The following is a 27,569-nucleotide window of genomic DNA, read 5'->3' as shown; positions in this document are numbered from 1 at the left end:
AGATTTTCCCTGTCCCTTGTAATTCTAGCACTTTCCTCTGTTGGTTATCCCAAATTTACCCTGTATTTATCTTGTTTATACAGAGTTGTCTTTCCCATTGGACCATTAGCTCCTTGAAAACAGGGATAGTCTTTTGCCTTTCTTTGTATGCCCAGCATGTAACACAGTGTCTGGAACACAGCAGGCACTTAATAAATCTGGCCTCAGAAACTGACTAGCTGTGTGATCCTGGGCAAGTCACTTAACCCTGTTTATCTCAGTTTCCTCATCTGGAGAAGGAAATGGCAAATAAACTCTGGTATCTCTGCCAAGAAAACCCCAAATGGGGCCTCAAAGATTCCGACACGGATGAAAAACAAATGAAAAATGGATAAGGTTTTTGTTTGTGTGTTTGTATTCCCTAGGCCTAAATTAGTCTCTACAAGTTTTACCCGACCCATTGCTCTCAGTTCTGCTTGCTGGGTCAAACGGAACAGGCCTAATTTAGCTTCCACAGGGACTGCCCTTTGAAAGCTTGGAGCTCTCTGAAATCATGTCCAGATTCTTTCCTCAAGTCAGACCTTTTCTTCTCTAATTTAAACATCACCAATTCTTTCAACGAATCCTCTTAGGGCATGAATTCAAAGCCCTTCATCCCAATGATCTGTCTTCTTTGGACACTCGCCAGCTTGTTATATACCTAATATATTTAACTATGCCGTCTCCCTTTATAGAATGTAAGCTCCTTGTGGGCAGGGACAATTACATTTTTTGTTTCAGTGCCTAGCACAGTCCCTGACATTATAGACAACATCATTTTAAGAACCACCAGTTGATTGACTGATTGATTATCTATATACGAGTTGAGTTCCCCTTACTAGATGGATGGCTAGTCCTTGTTGGGGGAGGGGGCCAGGGACAATACCTACTTTCCTCTGCCAAGGCCCCTGATATTGAACCCTGCACACAGGAGATGATAAGTATTTGATGAATTGATTCCATTGAAATAGCTTCCCAGGCAGTTCCTGGAACAGCTGTTAACAATTGCTCATGTCCTCTTATGACTTGTAGGTCCTATGACTGGAGTGATTGGGGCAGATGGGAGGGAGGATGGATCATTCTCTACCTGGAAAATTACTCTGTAAGCTCACAATAATAAAATGACATTTATATAATACTTTAAGGTTTGCAAAATGCTTACACAAATGACCTCATTTATCCTCACACCAAGCCTGGGAGGTAGGTGTTATTGTCCTCATTTTACAGATGAAGAAACTGAGGCAGATGGAGGTTAAGTGACTTGCCCAGAGACCCAAGGCTGAAAAGCTTATGAAGCTCGGATTTGAACTCAGGTCCTCCTGCTCCTATTCCCAGTGCTCTAAGCACTGTGCCACATAACTTCTTCCAGGCACCTGCCTCTGGAGTAGCATTGACACCATTCTACTGGCTGTTGGGTCCTGGGTGATGGAGGAGCCAGTGATTCAATTGTCACCATCCACTCCCCTCCCCTTCGCTTATGCCCTGCAGGGAACAAGAATGAATTTGCTTTCGGTTTTGTTTTTCCATACAGTTCTCGAAGTTAATCAGCATGTCTCTCAGACGGACTGAGCTGGGAGCAGGCACGCTGGCCTGGGGGAGATGGACGGCACCCGGGCTCCCTCCCAGCTCTCTACAGAAGCTCATTTGAGCCGCCTAAGGATCTATCACCTTCAGAATAAGGGAAACAAGAGACGCAGGGGCCGGGAAAACGATTACTCAAGGACTTCTCAAATGGGGCGGCTTAGATTTCCATCTTGATTCACTGATAAATTCGTTTTGCTAATGCATTTGTTTCCAGGCCCCCTCCCCCTCCCGCCTGTTCCCACAGCATCCTTCTCCCCGTCTGCCTGGGTCTCTTAGGAAACTCGCAGCCCCATGGCAAGACAGGCTCTCAATCTCCGGCATATTCAGCCAGCTTTGCACCTGCAGAAAGATCACATTAGCCCAGCCTGAATTTTTATCTTCTTCTCCCATGAGTGTGCTAATATATCATCTGTCTCTTGTTTTGATGGATAAAGCTGTCCTGATCTGAAATGCTGCATCTCAACTCGCCACCGTGGAAGGCTTCCAGAAAGGCGAGGAAGGGAACAGGATGCTCAGCTCTCCTCCGCTGTTTTTCCTTGGGGACTCCCACGACATCCTCCTGGGACGGGTGGAGCCGGGGACTCAGCCAGCGGCTATTTCCCACATTTGTTGCCTATATCAGAATGCAGCAAGCCAGAGACAAGCTCCTCTTCCCCAAACCAGACCCCCTCGGGGAGGCTGGTCACCGCGTTGTCTCCTTGCCCTTCCTCATACAACACACTAATTTCTACTTTTTGGATCTTTCTTCATGGTGTTTCTTTTGCATTCTTATCATCCATGCGACTCTTACCCGGCATTCAAGGGCCACTCCAGATTTCCCTCCCTCCCTCCCTTCCTTTCTTCCTTTCTTCCTTTCTTCCTTTCTTCCTCCCTCCCTGCCTTCCTCCCTTCCTTCCTTCCTTCCTTCCTTCCTTCCTTCCTTCCTTCCTTCCTTCCTTCCTTCCTTCCTTCCTTCCTCTCATCTTCCTATCTTCCTGCATTCCTTTACACTCAGCTGCACTCCTTTGGATGAAACTCCATCATGCCCCTAGGAACCTCATCATTAGGAAACTCATTGTCCTGCAAGACTGGATCAGCCTTGGTACTCCAACCTCTTCATCAGTATCCTCTGTCCCCTCTGCCCCTCTGACTAGAGGACTTGAGAGCAGAACAAAGAGTTCCTCCTAATGCTTCCGTTTCATTTCCCACCAGTGCACCATGTTTTCATCTTCCTCTTGTGTGCCAGCTTTCCTTAGTAGATTATAATCTCCTTGAGGGCGGGGACTGTGTTTCTTTTTTGTATCTGTATCTATGAAGCTTAGCACACTGTTTGGCACATAGTAAGTGCTTAATAAATGCTTATAGACTAATTTCCTTCCTTCCTCCTGCACCCACACAAACATTTGTTAAGTGCTTGCATATCGGCAGTGTGCTAGGTGCTGGCAATCCAAACTGACAAAGCCTTGCTTGTCAATGTGTGTATGGGAAAACTTGGTTTGGGAAAGCTTTCCGCCAAGGCCTCAGTAGATCGTGGGGGGTTTCTGAGGCTCATAGAGATTGGGTGACTCACTCAGGGCTGTATGGTGACTAAAGGTAGCACATGAAGTGGTCTTTCTGACTCCAAGCCTGGTGTTCTGCTCATTATATCACACTGGAGTGGAGCGAAGAGAAAATTGCATTGAGAATTAAGAGACATGGGTTCTCAATACCTTCAATACCTTCTCTCTCTCTCTCTCTTTTTTTTTTTATTAATTCAAGGAACATGAGTAAATCATTTCCCTCTTTTATGTCTCAGTTTTCTCATTTATGAAGGGAAGGTGTTGTACTAGATAGCTTCTAAATCCTTTATACCTCTGACACTCTGTGTTCTAAGGGCCCTCCCATCTCTGACATTCTGGGTTCTAAGGGCTATCCCAGATCTGGCATTCTGTGTTCTAAGCCTTTGCTTAGCTCTGACATTTTATATTCTAAAGTCCTTTCCAGCTCTTATATTCTCTGTACTAGGCTGGGTCCTTCAGTTTTGATATTCTCTGTTCTAAGTTTTACATGTAGGGGATTGATCAAGGGAATCTTCTGAACACTGATAAGCCTTTGTGACTTTTGGAAGCATCTCTTCATGGAGTGTGTAGATACTCTTATTGGAACTTTGTTGTAAGGATAAAGATATCAGATTAAGTCTCAATAACTTGGGGTCCTTCCCAAGGTGAATGGCCACCCCTTGACACGTCCTAAAGGATCAGTTTCACTGATTGGTATTGCCACCAATACATATTGGTCATCTAGAAACCTTAGGAGGATAAATTCTTGGGGCAGGACCATGTGTGTCTCATTGCTACCCTATTAAAGGAAGCACATCTGTCTTTAAGAAAACATAGAGATTTGGGCCATAGATATTCTATTCTTTCCAGATCCAATACTGCAAAGCCTATTATAGTTCTAATATCCTATGTACTAAGGTCCCTTCTAATTCTGAGATTCTATGTTCTAAGGGCTCTTCCAGGCATAATAGGTAAGTAGGTAGCCCATTGGATGATGCAGGGCCTGGAGACAGGAAGACCTGAGTTCAAATTCAGACTTAGAGGCATTAGCTGTATCACCCTGGACAAGCCATTTAACTACCACCTGCCTCAATTTCCTCATCTGTAAAATGCTAATAATAATACCACCTACCTCTCAGATGAAGCTCAAATGAGATCCCATATATGATCACCATTTTATTAATGTCTTATACAATTTCTATTGAATCTTATTGGACCTTATTTGTCTTCATATTCTTTTTTTTTTAGATTATACATATTTAATCAAGCAAAACACATTTCCATATTGGTCATTCTGTGAAAAAAAAACACAGACAAAAAAACAAGAAAAATAAATAAAGTAAAGGAAAAGTACCTTTGATCTGCATTCAGGCCCTACCAGTTCTTTCTCTGGAAATGGACAGCAGCTTTCATCATAATTCCTTCAGAATTGTCTTGCATCATTATATTGCTGAGAACAGCTGAGTTCTTCACAGTAGATAATCATGCAATGTTCCTGTCATTACATACAATGTTCTCCTGTTTCTGCTCATTTCATTTTACATTAGTTCATTTAAGTCTTTCCAGGTTTTTCTGAGAGCATCCTGCTTATCGTTTCTTAAAGCACAACCATATTCCATCACAATCATGGGCAGCAACTTATTCGACCATTCCCCAGTTGATGGACATCCCATCAATTTCCAATTCTTTACCACAATTAAAGAGCTGCTATAAACATTTTTGTACACATAGGCATTTTTCATTTAAAAAAAATCTCTTGACACCACAGACTTAATGGTGGTATTGTTTGGTCAAAGGGTATGTGCAGTTTTATAGTCCTTTGGCCATAATTCTAAATGCTTTCCAGAATGGTTGAATCAGTATACAACTTTACCAACAGTAAATTTTCCTACATTCCTTTCAACATTTGTCATTTCCTTTTCTGTCATATTAGCCAATTTGATAACTATGTGCTGATCACTCAGAGTTGTTTTAACTGGCTTTTCTCTCATCATTAGTGATTTAGATAATCTTTAATTATTTATTTTTTTGAGTGATCTTCAATTTATTTTTTATATTAAACATTTATTAATTTATTTATTTTTAGTTTTCAACATTCACCTCCATAAGATTTTGAGTTCCAAATTTTCTCCCCATCTTGTCTCTCCCCCAACTCCAAAAGGGTTTGCATTCTGAATACCCCTTCCTCTAATCTGCCCTCCCTTCTATCACCCCCCTTCTCTTATCCCCTTCCCCTTCTATTTTTCTATTTTCCTGCAGGGCAGGATAGATTTCTATACCCCATTGCCTGGATATCTTATTTCCTAGTTATATGTGAAAACAATTTTTAACATTTGGTTTTAATACTCTGGGTTCCAAATTTTCTCCCTTTCTCCCTCCCCACCCACCCTCATTGAGAAGACAAGCAGCTAGATACAGGTTATACATGTGTAGTCATGCAAAACACTTCTATAGTAGTCATGTTGTGAAAAACTAACTATATTTCCCTTCAAAATCCTTTTTGAGCTCTTCCATGGCCTGGGACCAATTCATATTTTTCTTGGAGGCTTTGGATATGGGAGCTTTGACTTTGTTGTCTTCTTCTGGTTGTATGTTTTTATCTTTTCACCAATGAAAGATTCTATGGTATGGCCCTTTTTGCGAAGTTTACTCATGATCCCAGCCAATTACTTGACTTTTAAACTCTTTGTTAATGTAGGGATCTGCTTCTAGTGTGGAGAATGTACTGTCTCAAGCTTCAGGGGTTTTGTACAGTTGTTTTCAGAGATATTTCTAGGGACCTGTATATTTTCAGTTCTTCCAAGGTGGTATGGTAAGGGGGCGAGGGGTTTACGCCTTTCCTGGCCTGTGCTGTGGTCTATGAGTGACCACAAGCACTCTTTTTTGCTTTGGAACTGTGAGGAGGATTCTCTCTGAACTGCCACTGCAAGCTCGACCATGCTAGCACTCCTCCTCTCCCCAAGACCACCACCCAGGCCTGAGACCCAGATCCAAGCATGTGCAAAGCAAGAGATTCCTGCCTTAGCATCAGCAAAGAGATTCCTGCAATCCCCCTCTGATCAGCCACTAGATTTCCCCTCCTTCTGTGGGCTTGGAGCTCTAGAAGTAGCCACCACCCTGGGTTGTACCAAGACTGGGGCCGGACCAAGCTCCTCTCTCACTGTGGTCAGTCAGACCTTTCCTACTGACCTTCTAAGTTGTGTTTGGCATTCATGGGTTGAGAAGTCTGGAAACTGCCACAGCTCCCCTTGATTTAATCCCCTGAGGACTGCTCCAGGTTCACTGAGGCCTGATTTTTGCCTGTGTAGCCCATGTTGAACTGCACTCCTCTCCCAGCTTGGCGCAATAGACCTTTCCAATCAACCATCCAGGTTGTCTTGGGATGCAAATTTGTTTCACTCTTTCTTTTTGTGGGTTCTACTGCTCTAGAATTTCTTTAGAGCCATTTTTTACAGGTATTTGGAGAGGTCTGGAAATACATGTGAATATGCTTTCAACTATAAAGTTCTGAGTAAATGGGGGCAATTACTATTCTTGTAGATTCTTAGGAAAAATACAATGCATTGAAATGAAAGAACCCATCGTTGCTCATGCTCTGTTGAAAGCATATTCAATTTGCACACAAGATATACCTTGAGTGAGGGGGCTTCTGTACCTCTCTCCCTACTTCTCTCCTCTCCCCGCATTGTAGCCCATAGTGTTGTCCTTGAACAGTTCCCAATGTCTTTTTTTTGTCCTGGTGAAGGTTTTGTTCATATGCAGCCCTCAATCCATTCCCAAACTCCTGTAATGAACAACCTAATTTCTTGCCCCCACAACAATATAGTCTCCAAAGTTAGAGTCTCTTAAACCCTATCCAATGTTTTAGTCATAGAAATTAGTCTATCAGCCAAAAGGGGAAATATAGAAGGGCTCATGGATCCATGAGCCAGCTAGGACAGCTAGGTGGTACCATAGTGCATAGAGTGCCAGGTCTGGAGTCAGGAAGACTCATCTTCCTGAGTTCAAATCTGGTCTCAGATACTTACTAGCTGGATGACCTTGGTCATTTAACTTTGTTTGCCTCAGTTTCCTCATCTATAAAATGAGCTGGAGAAGGAAATAGAAAACCACAACAGTATCTTTGCCAAGAAAATCCCAAATGGGGTCATGAAGAGTCAGGCACAACTGAAAAAAATGACTGAACAATAACAACAACATGGATCCACAGCGTGTTGACTCAGCATTCAGATTGCCTTGTCTCCGGTCCTATCCTGATTCCAGATGTAGGTTCAAGTAACAAGGTCAGAGATCAGAATAGTTTAAGCTGGAAGGAACTATTAGAGATTGCCTAACCCCAAAACCTCATCAGTTTGAAAATGAGGAAACTGAAATACCAAGAGGTCAAATATATGTCCCAAGGTCACACAGACAGAAATCCCAGAGGTGGGATGGGAACCTAGCACCCTAGCTTCCAAATCTAGCACTTCCTCATTGCTCTATGCCACACTTGTCTTGTTCAGGGGCAAAGTCTTGTGGCTAAATTCTAAAGACTGTGTCCCTCTCTTATCCCCTGCTCCTGAGTCATGTATCACAGAATGTTCAAAGCTGAAAAAAACATCAAAAGCACCTCGGCCAATTTCCCTCATTTCATATGGAAGAAAATGTAAGCCCAGGGAAGAGAAAGGCTGTTCATGAAATCCATTCCTGCCTTGCTTCCCCTTCAGATATGATTGAACACCTTCCCCAAAACAAATGGATGTCCTGTTCCTGTTAAATGTCCTAAAACTTCTCTGCCTAGACTTCCATTTCTGGGCTCCTCCTAGAGTTACTCAAAGGCTATGCTTGTCTGCTTGTGTGTTTATCCAAAGCTACATTAAGATAATAATAACTAATAATAATAGTAATAGCAGTGTTTATTTAGAGCTCTAAACTGACAAAGTGCTGTATATATGTCTCTCTCTATATATACATACATATACATATACATACATATATACACACACACACACACACACACACACACACACACACACACACACATAAACAATCTCATTCAATCCTCACAACAACCCTAACCCTGAGAGATAGGTGCTATTACTATTCCTACTATTCCTACTTTGCAGATGAGGAAACTGAGCCACAGAGAGGTTAAAGCAACTTGTCCGGGGTCACACAGACAGTAGTATCTGAGGCAAAGTTCAAACTCAGAACTTCCTGAATCCAAGTCCAATGCTTTAACCATTATGCCACCCAGTTGCCAAGAAGCATCATGTCCAGTCTGAGGGAGGCAGTGATAGTTCTGCTCTCCTTCACTGTGCTCAGACCACATTTAGAGTATATAGGGTTCAGTCCTGGTACTTTGGAAGGATACTGACAAGTAATAATCTGTCTGGAGGAATGTGCCAAGGATGATGAGGTGACTGGCTCCAGTACTCTGACAGTCTTTTAGGTTCATAAGAAAAGGAGCACATTGATAGCAGTTTTAACATTTTGGAAGGGCTATCACATGGCGATTCCTTCTGCTTGGCCCCAGAGGAAAGACCTAGGAGCAATGGGTGGAAGTTGGAGAGATAGACCCTGGTTCAATGTCAGGAAGCTTTTTTTTATGAGGAAATCAATAATTTACAACCATTTTGTTATAAGGAGAGGTTCCCACAAGTGGAATGGGATGCCTAGTGAAGAAAGGAGGGAAGAGGTTACCCAAGACACGTAAGGAGGTAAAAAGAGAACGCCAAGGTAATCTTAGATGACTTCTAGTCACTAGCCCCAGATGTGATTGCCAAGCCATCATCAGTGATCTTTGACAAGTCATGGAGAAATTGAGAGAGATCTCATGACTGGAGAAGCTCATAGGTTGTTGCAGCTTTTTTTTTTTAATGATGTCTGCAAATCAGAAGCCAGCGAACATGACTTCAGCTCCCGGTTGAATTCTCAAGTGTATTACTAAAGGGTTGATAAACAAACATCCAGAAAAGGCAGAAATGATTACAAGGAACCATTGTGGCATCATCCAGAATAGGTCATATCAAACCATCCTGACTTTCCTCTTTTAACGTGCTTGCTAGACTGGCAGATCAAGGAGGCTCCAGAGAGCTTATTTACTGGGCTTTTAACAAAGCATTTGACAAAGGCTTTCATGCTATTCATATGGAACAGATAGAGAGATGTAGGCTGGCTAATAGGACAGTAAGGTGGATTAGAACTGGTTGAATGCCTAGACCCTAAAACATAGTCATTAATGACTCAATACCAGCTTGGAAGGAGGTCTTTATTGAAATGCCCTGAGGATCCATCCTTGGCTCTGTGATATTTTTCTTAATGACTTAGATAAAGGAATAGATAACATGGTTATAAACTCTGAAGATGATACAGATAGAAGGTATAGATGGTCAATCCATTGGAAAATAAAATTAGGATCCATAAAGACCTTGACAGACTAGACTGTTGATTAGTCTTAATAAGATAGAATTTAATAGGGATCAATGGCAAGATCCTACACTTGGGTTCAAAAAATCAATCTGAGAAAAAGAAGGTGGGGGAGTAAGACTAGGCTGCACTTTGTCAGACAATTATCTATGGGTTTAATGGACCCTAAACTCCAAGGGTCAATATTATATTGTGGCAGCCAAAGAGCTAATGGAATCTTAGGCTGCCTTAAGAGAGGCAATATATCCTAAAAGAGAGTGGTGATTGTCCCTCTGCACTCTGCCCTACTTAGAACATATCTATCTGTAGTGCTACATTCCATTCTGGCTGCCATATTTTGGGAAGCTTGTCAGTAATCTGGAGAGCATCCAGAATAGGGTGATCAGGATGGGAATGGTCTATAAGGGCATATTACATGGGGAACTAGGAATATTTAGCCTGGAAAGGGAAGCCTGAGGTGAGGCATGGCAGTTGACTTCATACGCTTATGTGGAACATACCAAGACTCAGCCCTAAAGAGTAGGACCAACAGCAATGAATGGGTGGAAGTCAGAGGGAGGCAGATTTGGACTCCATGTAAAGGAAAAAAAAAAACAACAAACAGACAAAACAAAACATAAAAAGTTTCCTAACAATTAGTGGTGCTCCAGAGTGAAATGGAACTGCACTGGGAGGTAGTGAGTTTCACCTTACTAGAAATCCTCAAGCAAAGACTGGCTAATTAAACTTACTGGGGCTGATGATATGGAGGACAGTGTGGTCTAGCGGACAGAGTTCTAAACCTGACATCAAGAAGACATGGGTTCAAATCCAACCTTGGATACTTATTAGCTATATCACTTAAGGTCTTTAAGCCTCTGATTTCTTACTTTGTAAAATGAGGTGGTGAGACTAGATTGTCTCCAAGGTCCTTTTCAGCTTTGTCTATGGATTTAGAATCCTCTTGTCGACACTTTCAGCAAGTAATTAGTCTTTCATAAGGACTGCTGAGCAACCTGCACTCGCTGCTAACACCTCAACTCTTACTAAATGTCAGCTATGCCCCAACATCCATGACAGTTACATATATAGAGTATATTACATAGAGAATACCCAGAGAAGGGTGGGATTTTTTTGCATCCTCATACGCAATTGCATCCACTTCCTCTCCAGACCCAGCCTGTTTCACTTGAAACTAATGCTGTCTTCAGGGAATATGTTCAGTGCCTAGCCTTAGCCCCAGAAGCATCCTTCCAATATCCCCTAAATGTGGTGCAAAATCTCTTTTCTCTTCTAATAGATCGCTCATCTGACGCTAAGTGTGGAGGTGACCTTGAGTCCTCAAAGATGGCTATGCAGAAGAATGCAAGATCAAGGAGGTCCTACCAAGCTCAAAAGGCTTCAAGCAGAAGAGCTGTAACCATGGTGGCTTAGTTGGAGTGTCCATGCCCCATGAGAGGTGGGATTGAAGATGGTCCTTAGGAGAAGACAACAGTAAGATCATGAGTCAACAGATATCAAAGGAGGAGAGATATGGGTTAGGTCTTCTCTCCTCCCCTGACTACTCTACCTATGGTCAAAGACTGTTTCTCCTGACCTCTGGTTGTTTTTCTCCCAGTCTCCATGGAGAAACAAGCTAGAAACTCTCAGAGGCTCCATCCTCCACCTTTTCTCTTCCTCTGCCCCATCTGAATTTACCACAGATATAGTAATTCTTAGCTCTAACTTTGGCTTTAGGGACTGTGTATCTGTTGCTTCATGACCAGACTATCTAAGTGGGGAGCAGATTATCAACAGAATGGTTACCTTCTGATGATGGCATTTTTGAACATGAGTATCTCATGAAAACTAAGGCTTGAAAGTCTGTTACCAGCTGAGACAGCAGATGAAGCTGGGGATGCTAAACAAAAATGAAAAACAGTTCCTGCCCTCATGGAGTTTATATTCTCCATACGGCATCTATACAAGTAAGGGTGTATGTGACGCTTTGAGGGAGACTTAGGTGGACAAGGAAACATTTCCTATAGGAAGTGTCACAGGAAATGAGCCTTCAAGGAAATTAGGGATTCTAAGAAGCAGAAGTAAAAAGAGAAGGTGTTCCAGGTATTGGGGGAAGCTTGGGCAAACACATGAAGGAAATATCTGGCTCTATCAGGCTGGTCGAATTTTCTTCTCTAGGGAAATATACCCTCAATAATTCAAGGATTAGCAATTCACTCAAATCCTCCCTCATTTTCCTTCCACTGGGCCATGGGAAGGCATAGGTTGATCATCTCTGACTGGACCTGCCTATATATACTCATCTTCTCTCACCTAGATCATAGCAACAGCTTTGGAACTGGCCTCCTAACTTCCAGTCTCTTCTCCACCTGGTCCAGCCTACGTGGGGTCTTTGGTCTAGAATGAAAAAGAGGATTCTCAAATGGCAGGCCTAGAAAGGACCCTATGATAATCTCATCCAATCCCCTTATTTCACAAAAAAGGAAATTGAGACATAGAAGAGGAAAGGAACTTGCCCATGGACACCTAATATGCCATATTAGTAACAGAATTGGGACTAGAACTCTGGTCTTTTGTTTCTCAGACCAGGGTTCCTTCCTCCACCCTATGTTGCATCCATTTACAGCATGCCTTTGGCTCCCCTACATGAGTCTGTGTGTATAATACCCCAGGAAATCCAGAACTTTCAAGGTTTGGGGGTTCTTAGAACCATTGACGAGTTCCCAAGGATAGAAGGTTGCTTAGTGTTTTAGGCAAGGATTAGATCTGGGGCACTGAAGCCCTTGGAGTCTAGGTATGCAAGTTATGTGGTTGATTTCCTGAGATAGAAAGGATATAGTTCTCAAGTAGTGGTATAAAGATACATCACACATGCAGCTTCCTCTGATTTTACGGTTCCTTTATGAAGATGAACTCAGTGACATCAGGTAGAAGTGGAGAGCTAGGGATTTGATCATCTGAAAACCTATCAAAGTATCCCTTATCTAGTGGCGTGGGCCTCCTGCTTGGGTCATCTCTCAATGGGAAGTTTCTCATTGACTGCACTGAGGTTTGTTGTCTTATCAGCCCATAGTCTAACTCAACTCTTCATCTCCATTCTTGGTCAACTTGGGCCTTCAACCAGGAAGCCTCTTGTCTTTTAATTGGGCATCTGCCCTTGACCTTCACCTCTCCTATATCAATACCTCCCTAGGTGCCAACCCATCCTTTTTTAAGGGTCTAGGCTGGTCCTTCAGGGCCCTTCTCACCTCCCAAGCTCCAGCCCTGCAAACTCATGTAGCTCCAGGAGCTGATGAGGCAGTGAGGTCTTCTCCAGCAGATAACCAAGTATGGCGTCCTGCCCAGCCTCCACAAAAGGCAGATTCTGTCAAGCCAACGGAAACGCTGCCTTCCATTAGGGGGACTACAAAGCGGAACATTTTAACGTTAATTGGTTTTGCAATTAAAAGATGCAGGGAACATGCAATGCAATTAATTTTACATCAACTTGGTCAGGAATGAAATGTACCAGCACTTGGTTCCTTCCTTAAATGAAGCATATGTTTATTTCTAAACGGGGTGGCTTCTTTGCATATCAACCCAGGAGCTCTGCAGACATTCCTGCTCAGCATAGCTTGGCTAAAACAATTCCTCATCATTATCTCTTTGTGTGAATTCTTGTATGATGCAGAGAATCACTGCCCTGGGAGAACTTGGTCCAACTCCTGTCTTCGGCAAGGTAAAGTATGATTACCTTCACTTTTAGGATGAGCAAGTCAGACTCTTAGGGGTTAAGTGACTTGACCAAAGCCACATGGCTTGTAAGTGAGCGAGGAACCAGCAGCACCTAGATCGCCACCCTCTGGGTCCCATGTTCTTCTCATTACTTCGATATGTTGTCATTTCCTCAAACATAACACTCCATTGTCAGTCTCCACAATTTCACACTGACATTCCCCCGCGCCTGGAAAGCTCTGACCCCTCACATCTGCTGCTTAATTCCTCTGGCTTCTTTCAAGACCCAGCTTAAAGCCCACTTCAGCAGGAAGTCTTTCCCAGTCTCCCTCACTGTGATACCTTCCCCTTTCAGTTTCTGTGCTCTGCAAGGGGATTCAGATTATATACTCTATGTATCCTAGGTGTTACTATTGTTCTGTATCCTAGTCTTCCTGACCCTCTTTGGGGTTTTCTTGGCAAAGATACTGGAGAGGTTTGCCATTTCCTTCTGTAGCTCATTTTACAGATGAAGAAACTGAGACAAACAGGCTTATGTGACTTGCCCAGGGTCAAGCAGCTAGTAAGTGTCTGAGGTGGGATTTGATCTCAGGTCCAGCTCTAATCATTAAATTCACTTATTCTCCTGGCATCAAGACTAATTTTGCCTCTTAGTAACTCAACTCCATGGCTCTTAGTTCTTCCCTCTGGTGTGTAACAGAGCAAGCATAATACTTCTCCCATATGATACCACCTAAATATTTGAAGGTAGCTGTCACATCCCCCTACAAATCTTCTCTCTTCCAGGCCAAACAGCTCTCGTTTTAGTCCTCATATGATTATGGTGATAGTAGTTGTATTCAAATATTTGAAGGGGTTTCATGGAAAAAAAGGCATTGGATTTTATTCTGGCTTCAGAATAAAGAGAAATGAGTTGAAGTTATAGGGAGGTTGATTTTTGCCTCCCGAGAAGTAATGAGCACCTCGTAGTGGATAAAGAATGGGCTTGAAATCAGGAAGAACTGGGTTCCAATCCCACCCCTAAAACGTACTAACTGTGGGACCCTGACTAAGTCCAACTTGTGTGTGCCCCCAACCAATTCCCAGGACTTATCTCTTGGGAAAGAGGATGCTCCAATGGATAGAGCCCAGGAATCAAAAGTCCTGTTTGGCAGATACCACCAATACTCAGATGACATGGCCTTTAGTGCCATATCATGCTGTCACTGTCTTCTGTGGGGATTACTTCCTATTTAACCTGTCTGTGGTTTGTTTGCATAGTAATTAGCACGTTACCCTCCCACCCACCCCCATTAGATTGTAAACTCTTGGAGAGCAGGGATTATATTTTACCTTTCTTTGTATCCCTAGCCCTTAGCAGAGTGCTTGGCACATAGTAGGTGCTTTGTTAATATTTATTGACAGCTGACTCCTCTGGATGTCCTCTAATTAGAAAATCTCCTTAAATTATGCTGCTCTAAACTGAATGCATGATTTCTGGCAGCAGACAAAAGATTATCACCTCTGTCATTCTGGGTACGAGACTTCTGTTCATTCAGCTCAAGGTCACATGAGCTTTCTAGATGCCATATCACATTGTCAACTGAAGTCCCTAAATCCCCAAGGTTTTTTTTTTTCACTCTCTCATGAATTGCTATTTAATCATATTCCAAACCATTTCTAGGTAGTTCTCTGGGGACTGACTTCAGAGTTAGTTTATGAGGAAGCCAAAGATAATAGTCTCATTGTTTTGGAGGCACACTTCACTGGAGTCATTCATTCAGTAAGTATTTATGTACCAGGCACACTGCTGGGCACTGCACATCCAAAGACAAAAACTCAATAGTCCCCGACCTCAAGGAGCTTACAATCAGTGTGGGAAAATACAATGTACATAGGCATCTAGGTGGTACAGTGAGGAGAGTATGGGGTAGACTCATCTTCCTGAGTTTAAATCTGGCTTTAGACACTTACTAGTGAGTGACCCATGGAAAGTCACTTAACCCTGTTTGCCTCAGTTTCCTCATCTGTCAAATGAGCAGGAAAAGAAAATGGCCAATCATTCCAGTATCTTTGCCAAGAAAACCCTCAATGAGGTCATGAAGAGTTGGACATGACTGAAATGACTGAAGAGCAGCAATGTACATACACAGAGCATCCCAAAGTTTTTTATGCTTTGAGAACTTAAAACTTCACCAAGATTTTTGGGACAATCTCTACATGTATATGTAAAAAAATATAACATATATAAATTAATTTGAGAGTACAGGGGAACACCAGCAGCTGAGGGATCAGAAAAGTCCAGCCTCATGTAGGAGATGGCACTTAAGCTGAACTTTGAAGGCATTCTAAGTCAGAGATGAAAAGAGATTGCATCCCAGATAGGAGATGGAGTGTTTTACATAAGGTACAGTAAGATGGACAGTTTGGATGAATATAAAAGTTCATGAAGGAGAATAATATTGAATAAGGGTAGAAAAGCAGGCCAGAGACAAGTCATGAGGAGATGTAAATGCCACAGAGAGTTTGTATTTTATTGTGGAAGTAATAGGGGTCATTGGAGTTTAATGAGCAGGAGAGTGACATGGTCAGATCTGTACTTTAGGAAAATCCCTGCGTCAATTCTGTGAAGGATGGACTGGAGATGGGAGAGCAGTGAGGAAGACAAGTTACGAGACTATAACAATGGACTAGATGAGAGGTGATGATGGTCTGAACTAGCATGATGGTCTGTGAACAGAGAGAAAGGGGTTGATGTGAAATATGTTGTAGAGATAGAAATGATAAAATTTGGTGAATGAATTGATGGAGGTGTGAAAAGCAGGGAGGAATCAAGGATGATTCCAATGTTGTGAACCTATGGGCCTTGAAGTATGGCAATATCAGGGAGTCACTGGGGTCTATGGAATACAGGGATAATGAGATTGGACCTGTACTTGAGGAAAATCACTTTGGCAGTAGAGTGGAATGGGTAGAGACTTCAGGCAGGGAGACTAAATAGAAGACTGTTACAAAGGATAGGCAACGAAGGCAGGAATTTGACCATGAAATGAAGGCGAGAGGTGGGACGATAACTTAAAGGGATAGTTAGATCAAATGAGGATTGTCTTTTATTCTGAAAGAATGGGAGAGATTTGGGCATTTGTAGACAGTTAATAGATGGAGAGAATAAAAAAGAAGGGAAGAGAAAGGAGAGGAGAGATGGAGAGAGGTGAAAGAAAAAAAGAGACAGAGAAAGAGAGACAGAGACAGAGAGAGGGAGGAGAGGGAGAGAGATGGAGGCACACAGAGAGAGAAGAGAGAGGAGGAAGAGGAGGAAAGGGGAGGGGGTGAAGACCACAAGATTACTTGATAACATTTCAACTAGAATCACAGGATCTCTGAATCAGAAGGAGCCTTGTAGGGCATTTAGTCTACCCCATATCTGAACAGTAAGCCCGTCTAGATTATTCTCAACAAGCAGCCTTCTAACCTGTGACTGAAGACCTCTGATCTTCTCCTGGGGTCTGGCCAAAGACTGGTACAACCTTCTCCTTCCTGGGCAGCAACCAAGGGATTCTGTTTTGACCTAATTCAATTAACTTGGTTTCTGTAGCCATAGCCAGACTGAATTTTGTAGTGCTTCCAGGTCATTTAGCAGAAAAGATCTAATCCCTGCTCTGCCTTTCTCCCTCACTCTGTGACTTCGGGCAGATTTCCTCACTGGGCTTCATCTGTTGCCTTTATAAAATTTCAGGATGAGGAGCACTGCAGAATCTCCAAAGCTCCTTTCAGCTATGTAATTCTACAGTTCTAGAATCCTCTTTGATAGAGTCAATGCAGCCTAATGGATGAAGATGGGGATGAAGATCTGGTCTGACAGTCAGGAAGATGGAAGTCCAGGGCCCAGCTATGACAGATACTGTGGGACTGTGGGCCAATCACATTAGATTGTAAGCTTTTTGAGGGCTGGGGCTATCCTTTGCCTCTTTTTTGTACCCCCAGCACTTAGTATCCTACAAGCATGGTGCTTGTCACATAGTGAGTGTTTAATAACTACTTATTGACTGACTGACTAACCTTACCTCTTTAGTTCCCTGGGTAATTCTCTAGCATTAATTCACATCGGTAGAGTGTTTTTCTTTATCTCAGAGTTCACTATACCAATGAAATCACAGATCCAGCTTTTATCTTGTGCCTAAAATTATAGGTTAATTTAACTTCTCATACATATTGTTATTTCCCCCAACAGACCAGAGAGTGGATTTGATAAATTAGGAGGGTGACCTAAGTTTAAAATCTGTTCAAAGCTTTCTCTTATTCTTTCACACTTTTTTCTCCTTTCCACTCTCTTTTCCATCACTCTTTCTCTATCTCTTCTCCTTCCACCTCTCTTCCCTTGTTTCTTCCTTCTTCCCTCTCCTTCAATTCTAGCCCACTTCTCCCTTGCCCTCCTCTCTCATTGCCTGCCTCTCTTCCCTATTCTTTCCCTCCCTCATCCTCTCTTTGTATGCCCCATTTTCTCCTCTTCCTTTCCCTCTCCTATCTTCATTCTTCTCCCATTCCTTTCCCCCCTGCACCTGAACCCTGCCTATCTCTTCTTTCTCCCTTCTCACCTTGTCTTTGTTTACCCAGCTCCTTCTTCTCCCCTTCTCTAACCCACTTCTCCATTGCTCTCACCTTCCACTTTCTCCCTTTTCTCCTAGCTTAATATTTCCCCTTTCTTCCTCTCTTCTGTCCTTTCTCTTTTTCTTTCTACCTCTCACATTCCCTTTGTGCCTCTCTCTCCTTTATCCTCCCCCTTGCTTTCATCTTCCCTTCTGCCCCTTCCTCATGGTTTATTATTTGTCTTTTCTTGCTGTCATTGACTTTTTGTCTGTCTCTTTTTTCTGTCTCTCACATTATCTTTTTACTTCACTCCCATGCTGTCCCTTGCTCCCATTTCCCCCCCTCTCTCTTCTGTTTAAGTCAATAAGTATTTAATTAGTGCATATTATGGGCCAGATATTGTGGCAAGAGTTGCTGTCTCTGATCCCTTCCCCCCCATCTGCCCCTTCTGCAAGCATTGCAGCTCCTACCACTTGGATGAGCAAGAAGTCACCAACTACATTCCTTCTGGTAAGATGGGGAATCACCAGAACTTACCACCTGGCCTACAATTGCATCTTAAGATACTTCAACCCTAACCATTTGCCAAGATACTCTACCCTATTAATAGATCCTGGGCGCTGTCACCTGACCTGCTGATATGCCCTAAGGACCCTGGGGCCTTGCCCACCACCCTGACCCTTAGGATTTCTGGACCTTTCCATCTGCCCCAGAATGCACCTACCTATATTATCTGTATTATTTCCCTCAATTAATGTTTGACCTCCTTGAGAGAAAGGACAATCTCACTTTTCTGTTAGTATCCTCAAGACTAAGCACTCAAATCTTTTTTCATCCAATTGTTCATTAAATGACCAAAATAATCAGATATTTTATGGTATAACTCCCAAATAAATATCCATTTTTTTGATGAACAGTGTTCAGATGAAAGCCATCAATAGCAAGACTGAGTTGAGAAATCTGCTGCTACAACTAGTCAACATAGCCCAGTGGTTACTTAGTGATTACTCAGATTGCTCTCACCTTAGAAGGTGAAAATGAGATCACGTTGGAGTTTGCACCTTCCACTAAAGTGAATCTAATTATAGGCATGAACTGCCATCCACACCTACAGTCTGCATAGTTTGTTTTATTAGAAGTGTAGGGCAAGAGGGTGGGACAGTTTTCAAGGAGATGAGTTATTACACAAAGTTTGAAACTTTGAAAAATTGGAAGGAATATGATTCATATTCCCTTAAAGAGATCTGGGGTCCAGAAAAGTATTTATGGAGGGTGGGGTCCAAAGATATCCTTAAAATGAGTGGATTCTTAGGATATCTCTAGGAGAAAATGAATGTTGCTTCATCCTTGGGAAGACAATAGATCCCAGTATATACCTAGAGGTTATGAGTGCTAGGGGCCACACTTATAAAATGTGAGTATCATAGATTTCCCCGGAAAGAGGTGAAGTCCATAAATGTTTCTCTATGGGGGTTAGACCCAAAGATATCTCTAGGGGAATAATGATTTCTTTAGGTCACGTTGCTCAAATATTCTAAAGGGTAGGGGTTCAAGGGACCACCTCTGGCTTCTAGGAGGTCCATGACACATGGAGAGCAGGATTGCAGGCATCATAGGGTAAAAAGCCAGAAAGAACATTAGAGACGTTGTAATCCAACCCTTTCACTTATTCATTCAACAAACATGTATCAAACACCCTCTATGTAAAGAGTATTGTGCTAAGAAGGAGATAGAATACTTAGAGAAGATAGGATTTCCATCCTCATAGAGCTCACAGTTGATTGACATAAAAAGACAAACACAGGTAAACACAGTGTAATGCAAAATATCATAGGCTCAGAGAATTAAAAAGTAACAGAGAAAAGCTCGAGATGAGATGGGGGGGGAGGGAAATCACTACTGTCCTGATTGATCAGGCAGAGATTCCTGGAGGAAACATTGAGATGGGCCTTAAAGGACTGGTAGGAATCAGGAAGTTAAGGAAGAAAGTGGGAACAGCAGAAGCCAAGGCACACAAAGTGAGAGAGAATGGTGACTGCTTTAGAAGACAAAGAGTTTGGCTACAGCGTAGATCACATGGAAGGGAGAAATAGGAATAAAAATGGAAAGATAGGGTGGTGATAGATGATGGAAAGCCTTGAATGCCAACCAAAAAAAAATCCAAATTTTACTTGGGGGGAAATAGTTGAAAAGAGTGACTTGACCAGATATACGTATATAGTGGATTATTGTAATAACTGACATTTCGAGTTTAGAACACGGAACTTTCTAGAAAAGGAGGCAGGGAAAAGACAGCAGAGGTAGCTTGTTGCTGGTAATCCTTACAGATACTAGAGAATCCCTCAAGACACAAAAGTTTTGGTACAATCCCAGGAGGGCAAGGAAAGAGCCCACTAAGATACGAGGGCAGGGCAGGGGTGCAACACATTGGGGTAGGGTGTCTGTATTGTGGCAGGTCTGTGGTGACAAGGGTGGAAGCTGGCCGAGGTTCATTTCTCTGCCATTTACATTGAGGGAGGAAGCTCATTGGCCAGAGCAGGGAAGCCATGGTAGAATGAAAAAAGACCTGGCCTAGAACTCAGGACACCTGGCTGTGGCCTCAGAAAGCATCAAGAACATCAGCTTTTTCTTTGGCCATTGCCTACATGTAATGTGATTGTGCTGTAAGAAATAAGGGACATGATGAATATAGAGAGGTTTGGGAAGAATTCTGTGAACTGATGCAAATGGAAACAAGCAGAGTTGGGAAACTATACACACAATGAGTACAACAATGTAACTAAAAACAATAGAAACAAATCTTTTGAAACCAAAGGTTGTGAAATTGTGAGGAGCCATTTTGACCCCAGTGAAAGAAATGTAAGACACCTTCCTCTGCTCCTTTGCAGGGGTGGGGGTCCATGGATATGTAATATTGTATATAATGCCAAATTTTTGTGATGCATTGATTTTTCTTGTTGATTTTTTTCTCTTCTCTCATATCTCCTCTCCTTTCCTCTGCTCTCCTCTCCTCTTCTCTCTTCTCTCTTAAATTATTTAATATAAGGGATGGCCTCTTTGAGGTTCTCATGGAGGGATATGGGGGTGGGAGTAAGGCAGAATATAGGTGATAGAAAGATAGAAAGATATCAAGAAAAATCTATCTTATATAAATAAAACCCTAGGTGGGAGGCAATTCCTTCTACCACAATAGCTAAAGAAATGATACTGCTGCTGCTGCTATTACTTCCTCACTTTCCTCAGTTGTAAAATGGGGATAATAAAAGCACAATCTACCTTGCAGGGTTGTTGTGAAGATGAGATGAGCTAATATTTGTAAAGCACTTAGCACAGTGCCTGGCACAAAGTAGGTGCTATATAAATGCGTATTCCATTCCCTTCCCTAATGGACATTTATATTTTGCTTTTTAGGAAAATGTTATCTCATTTCTCCTCATAATAACCCTGTGAGGTAATTACCATAGATATTTTTAATCCCACTATTGCAGCAAAGGAAACTGAGGATAGGAGAGAGAAAGTAATTTGGTGTTGGACAAACAACTAGTGAGTGCCAGAGATAGGATTTGAATTCAGGTGTCTGACTCCTCATCTAGCATAAAAATAAACAATTATTTAGCACTGACATGCTCTACATTCCTACTCTAGAATCCAATCACATTGGTCTTCTTTTTATTCCTTCAACAAGATGTTCCATCTCCCAGCTCTGGGCATTTTCCTTGGCTGCTCCCATACTTGGAAGGTTCTCCATCCTCATCTCCACTTCCCTGTTTCCCTGACTTCCTTCAAGTCCCAGCTAAAATTCTACCTTCTATGGGAGGCCTTCCCAATCACACTTAATATTAGTGTCCTTTTCGATTGATTGTTGATTCTTTTCAATTTATCTTGTAAAAACTTGTTTATACATGGCTTTTTTGCTTGTTGTTTCTACCATTAGACGATGAGCTTCTTAAAAGCAGAGATTTTTTTTAACCTTTCTTTGCATCCCTAGCACTTAGCACAGTAGTGCCTGGCACACAGTAGGTTCTTAATAGATGCTTATTGCCTGATTGACTGACTACGTATATACCAGAGGTTCTTAACCTTTCAGTATCACAGTCCTCTTTGGCAGTCTGGTAAAGCCTATAAACCTCTCCTCAGAATCATACTTTTTAATGCATAAAATAAAACCCATAGGGTTACAAAGAAAATAAATTACATTGAAAAACAACTACCAAAATATGTTTAAAAAAACCAACAACCAGGCTAAGAATCCCTTTTCTACATCTTGTACCAACTTGCTGCCAAGACAAGGCATCCAATGGGCTTTCTGAATATAAGTTGTCTCAGTTGCTGACTCCATGGTGTGTCACCGTGGTTCCTAAGAAAATCAGGCTAGAGACTTAGGGGATGTGATTTGCCACTTCTCTGCCTCATCTCACTCAAGGATAGCTCAGATTAAAAGGTATAACCCTGGTTTATTGTCCCTTTGAGGGTTGATTCCTAGCACAACTTTCAATATTTCTTTCCATTTCTCTGAAGCCATCTGACTCTGCCAAGGACATATTGAGTAATGGGGGCATGTGAGCAACTTTGAGAAACCGTCCAGTCTCACTCTCTGCTTTTGGGCAGGAGCCTGAACTCCAATCAGTGAGATTCAGGATTGTAGAATGGAAAACTCACTGGAGGGAGAATTCAGGGACCCACACTTGGGTCCTCGTCATGCTAAGCACTCACTACACAACTTTGGGCAGGCCACTTCCCCATCTGGGTCTCAGTTCTCTGTATGTAAAATGGAGCTAGTGCTACATACATCACAGTACTGCTTGTGGACCTTAAAACACTATGTAAATATGAGTTATACTTTTTATGTAATCTTAAAAGGCTGTCCTCTAAAAAGATGTCTCCCCCAGTTCATACAAGATTTCTTGAAGGATGTTTAAGTATCCATAGGGACTGCTGACTTCTTGCACAGTCATATTCACTAATAAGGACCAGGCACGGACAATCCCATGCTGCTAATGGTGGCTATGTGCTCACCCAACACCAGAGGTCATTGGGGGGGAAAGCAAGCTCCTTAAAGAGCTGGTTACGTCTATCCTTTAGTCCTGCCCCTTTTGTGGGGGTAGTGCTCATTTTATTAATCTAAAGGTATGGCCTGCATAGCTTTATACAATCAGATTTCACTCAGTGGTCTCCACCAAGAAAACTACACACTCTTCCCTTTGGGTTGTATTTTATTCAAACATGTTAGCATGTTATGAATTAATGAATGCAAAAAGCATTTATTAAGCACTTACTACATATCAACTGTGGTGTATAAATGAGAAAAAAAAAACAAGAGAAATTCCTGGCCTTGGGGTGCTTACATTCTAATGAAGAAGACAACTCATACTGGGGACTGGTTGCCAGGGAGGGGTGTTTTGGTCTGGGAATGATGAGGAGTCATAAGATAATTGATTGATTCTACCTTTCCAGGAATGGTAGTATTGTTTTGATTACCATTCCCAGAGTAAGATGTGGAAAGATGACCTGAAAATGGGAAAGATGGCCAGAGTGCAACTTGGTGGATCTAGGGCTGGTTTAAATGTGGCCAACTCTCATCAATAAGAAAAGTGTAGCCTCAAGATAGGAGCTGAAGGACCAGGCTAGAGGCAGAGATTGAAGTATGGACTATCTGGAATGAATTATAAAAGCAGGATTTCACTTTATCCAGTTTTTTACTTATGCCATAGAAGCAGAAGGGATAAAACAAACAAACCATATTAAACCATCAATCACATAGGTTGGCCACCCATAGCTCCTCTAAGCTCAGATATCCTCAAACCTCCCTGAGGTCATTCCCCAAATCCTTGAGTTCCCAGATACACTGCCAGAGCTTAGACTTGGATGTCCTTGTCAAGTGGCAACAGTGAAGAATAAATGGATTACAGCCTTAGTTCCGCATTGGTACCCCCAGAATGATAAGAGAGTCAGAGAAAAGGCCCTAGAACATTGAGTGACTCCCTCCTTTGAAAAACTCTCCTGGCAATGCGTTAAAATGAAGATGGAAATGAGAGATGGAAATGGAGATGAAGTGCACAGGAGAAGGGATTGAGAGGCTCTGATCTGAATTGTGCAAGGGAATACTTACTTTGATGGGATTGTAGGTCCATTGAAGTAACAACATTTACTTATTTTATACTTCAAAATTTCTGTGATTTTGTCAATGTGGGTACTTTCTTAGGAAAATGGGAACTGGATAATCACAGCTTGCCCATACCTTAGTAAACAACTTTTATGGACTGCTGTGACCAGAAAAAAAAAATGATCATCTGGTAGTTAACTTTCTGGAAACAGGCCTCTTGGCAATTCTAGCTTGATTCTCAAACAATGGTGATGCTGATACAGTCCATTGACAAGCCTATACTCAAAGCATTTTTGTTAGGATAGGACCTGCCAAAGTTTCTGGCATGCCTTAGGTTTGGGGTGTGGGGAGGAGTCCAGTGAAAGGAGTAACTGCTGCTACCACTGTTATAGTCAGAAAGAAGGTGATGGAGAAGGAGACTGGGCAATTTCTTTTGAAGTGCAAAGTCAAATTGTGCACCCAGAGAAACAGCTGATTGGGAAAAGATCATCTCAAGACTTTTATGGGGATCATTAGCAGTGAGCCCAATGATTTTGGCAGACTGTGAGAAGATGAAGGAAAAAGGGATGTTAGAAGGATAAATTAGAATTTTCTCTTGAAAGGTCTCAAGTACAAGTTTAGATGGAATATTAGATAATAAAAATGAAGAGCAGATGAAAGAAGAGGTTTTGATACATGGGGAAGATAGTTTGGGATCCTTGAGCCATGAGTAAGACCTGAGAAATCCAAACCAAGCAAAAGAAGTTTTAAGGTATTTGATTGACTCAATCTTGGAGAAAATGGGGTAAAATGAAACAGTGATTGGGAACAGTGAATGAGTTGTAAGGTATCTCCTTGTATCTGTCTATGTTTCTTGAAGTCTTGATCTATATTCTGTATCTTCTATTTAAATTCAACAATTATGATTAACAAAGGCTCTGCTTAACTGTTTTAATGAAGAGTTAGGCTCTGACTGGATTATATTTGATAAAATGTGCATGTTTTTAAATGATCCTGTATAAGGCACTTCTGTAAAAATCCCATCTCTGCTCAAAAAGATCCTTAATATTCCCCCACAAGAGCTGTATGGCCACTGTTAAGGGGTCTCCTGAATTTGCCTTTTTGAGTTGCCGTATTTTCTCGAAACAGTGGACCCAGAGCAGGCAAGAGGCCCTGAACATGTCAAGGACAAAGCCCCACCTCCTAGATATCACAAAATTTGTTATTTGTATGCCATGCTGGACTCCCTGTATGTCCTTGGAAGTCAAGACAGGCGTCAGTCAGTCTGCACCAGAATGAGAATCTGTTTGTGCAGTTGGGACCCTTGTAGGTAAGCAGACAATCCCATCTGCATGGTCTTGTAGCTCCCAAGAGAAAAATGTTGCTTTTGCCATCTTACTTATTCATAATTTCTCCTTCCCTTTGAGAGGATATTGTCTTCCCTTCTCACTCTTTTCCTCCTTCCATGTCCCTCCTATTTAGGAGAGAATTGTTGTCTCTCCTCCCTTCTTTGTTGTAATCTCATAAATAAGCAAGCTTCTGTTTATAGATTGTGAACTCTTTGTACTTGTATAGGGTTCCGCATGCATGTTCATTTCTCTTGAAATAAACTTAGCTTTTCATGTATATTTTATGAAGTTGTGATTTCCTGTTGATACCACACACAAGGGAAGACCATGATCTTCAAAGAAAAGAAAGAGGAGAAAGAGAAGAAGAAAGAAAAGGAGGAGAGAAGAAAAAGAAAGGAAGAAAAGAAAAAAGAACACAGTACTAGACACAGAAGAGAAGGAGAAGGAGAAGAGAAGGAGGAGAGGAGAAGAAGAAGAAGAGGAAGAAGAAGAAGAAGAAGAAGAAGAAGAAAGAGAAAGAGTAGTAGAAGAATGTTAAACAGATATTTTATAGAGTTACAAGAAAATGTGGGTATTAATTATAAAGAACCAAGAAGTGTAGAAAATTTGGGCTCTGCATTCCTTGAAGAAGTGCACTTGAAATTATGAACTTCTCCATACAAGGAGGAAGAATTGTATAATGGAAACAACATTGAGTTGGATTCGAGTAATCTAGGCTAAAATCTAGCCTGATAGCTACTAACTGAAAAACTCTGGACATGAGAGTGGCAGCACAGTATCATGAATAAAGAGATGGACCTGAAGTTCAGGATGGCCTGGGATTTAAATCCTACTTTAGACACTCACTAGCCATGTGACCCTGAGCAACTCATCTCATCTCAGTTGTAAAGTAATGGGGTTAGCCTTGATGGCTTCCAAGGCTCTGAATCTATGTTCCTATGATCCCACAGACCTAACTCTCTAAGCCTGTGTTTCTTCCGTAAATAAAAGGGGAACAATTATAATACTAGTAGTACCTACCTCCCAGGCTTGTTAAAAGAATCAATGAAGATAGAGGATGTGAAATGCTTTGCAAACTTAGAAGAACCAAATTTATATCACCTCTTAGTATTGATCCTATAGTGACACTTTCCCCAGAATTCTGGTCAGTTCTTCTGCCACTTTCAACAGGAAGTCATTCCTCATTGCCTAGTTGTTGATGCTTTCTTTTGCCTCAAATTGTTTTATATTCCCCCAACCCCATTTATATGAATGTATCCCCAAGCAAAATATGAATTTATTGAGGGCAGGAACTGTTTTTCATTTTTGCCTTCATATTCTTAGCATTGCATTCAGTGATAGGACCATTGTCTACCTGAGTTTTGCCCCATCCCTCTACACCCTTTGAAGGAGAGAAAGAGAGAGAGAGAAGAGAGAGAGAGAGAGAGAGAGAGAGAGAGAGAGAGAGAGAGAGAGAGAAGAGAGAGAGAGACTACTTTGTTTGTTTTTTTAGTGAAAAGAAACAAAGGTGACCCAGGTCTTGATTGACCTATAAGATAAGGCTTGAGCTGTGCCTACCTTGACTCAGCTTCCCTTGACTCAGTTTTTTGCCACTGGCCATACTGATGTGGCTTCTGGATCACCTAAAGGAATATAAAGGCCCGCCCAGACAAGTCCAATGACCCATGTGAGTCACCATACCTTTCTCTGCTGATCAGACTTGTTTCCATATAGAATCAAAGAGGTCTTGTCAAGACAAGCTAAGTGCTACCCTATCCTTGTTGAACATCCTGTCTGTGCTCCAGCTAAGTAAACTTCCTTTTGCTAACAATTGAATGAGCTATGAATGTCTCATTTCCTTTCAACACTGAACCAAAGGTAATAGTTTGCTAACCAAATTCAGCTTTATATTCAGCTACGTTCAGTAGCTTACTAAGTGCCTATGTAGTTGATTGAAAATGTATTTTTAAAAAGCATAGTAGAGGAGAGGTGACTTGGCATGGTTGATAGAGAGTTAAAATCAGGAAGACCTGGGTATCTGCCACATACTTTTTGAATGACCCTGAGCAATTCGTTTAACCTTTTAATATTCCAGGCAATGCTGTAAGATACACATTGGGGAACAGGTGCCCATCTGCATTGGAGAAGGGATTCCATTACCAAGAGTTCCTTCCTCCAACAAAATCATAGGTTGGATTCTCACCCCTGGCAAAAAAAAAAAGAATGAGAATATTTACACTGCATCAGGACCCCTGCCTTGATACTAACTTGCTGTGTGACATTGGGGAAGTCACTAACCAGTTTAGTGATCTCTAAAATCCCACAGGTCAGGGACTCTGTGGCAAGTGAGCTGCTCACGAAGCCTTAGTTCCA

At 41.9% G+C, this 27,569-nt stretch overlaps 1 long non-coding RNA gene across 1 annotated transcript; it reads right to left on the bottom strand.

The window, feature by feature from the left end:
- Positions 1 to 4,293: 4,293 nt before the first annotated feature.
- LOC110206026 (uncharacterized) lies at positions 4,294 to 26,983 on the bottom strand. Its single transcript, XR_002323760.2, has 3 exons — positions 26,898 to 26,983; positions 12,755 to 12,909; positions 4,294 to 4,413 (listed from the first exon to the last, which is right to left on the bottom strand). It is a non-coding gene; the product is annotated as an uncharacterized LOC110206026 (long non-coding RNA).
- Positions 26,984 to 27,569: the final 586 nt, after the last annotated feature.

This window comes from Phascolarctos cinereus, unplaced genomic scaffold (assembly GCF_003287225.1).
Source record: "Phascolarctos cinereus isolate Bilbo 61053 unplaced genomic scaffold, phaCin_HiC Scaffold_726;HRSCAF=1367, whole genome shotgun sequence".
Lineage (NCBI taxonomy): Eukaryota > Metazoa > Chordata > Mammalia > Diprotodontia > Phascolarctidae > Phascolarctos > Phascolarctos cinereus.
Note: the sequence above shows the minus strand (reverse complement) of the source record. Positions and strands in the feature narration are given on the sequence as shown.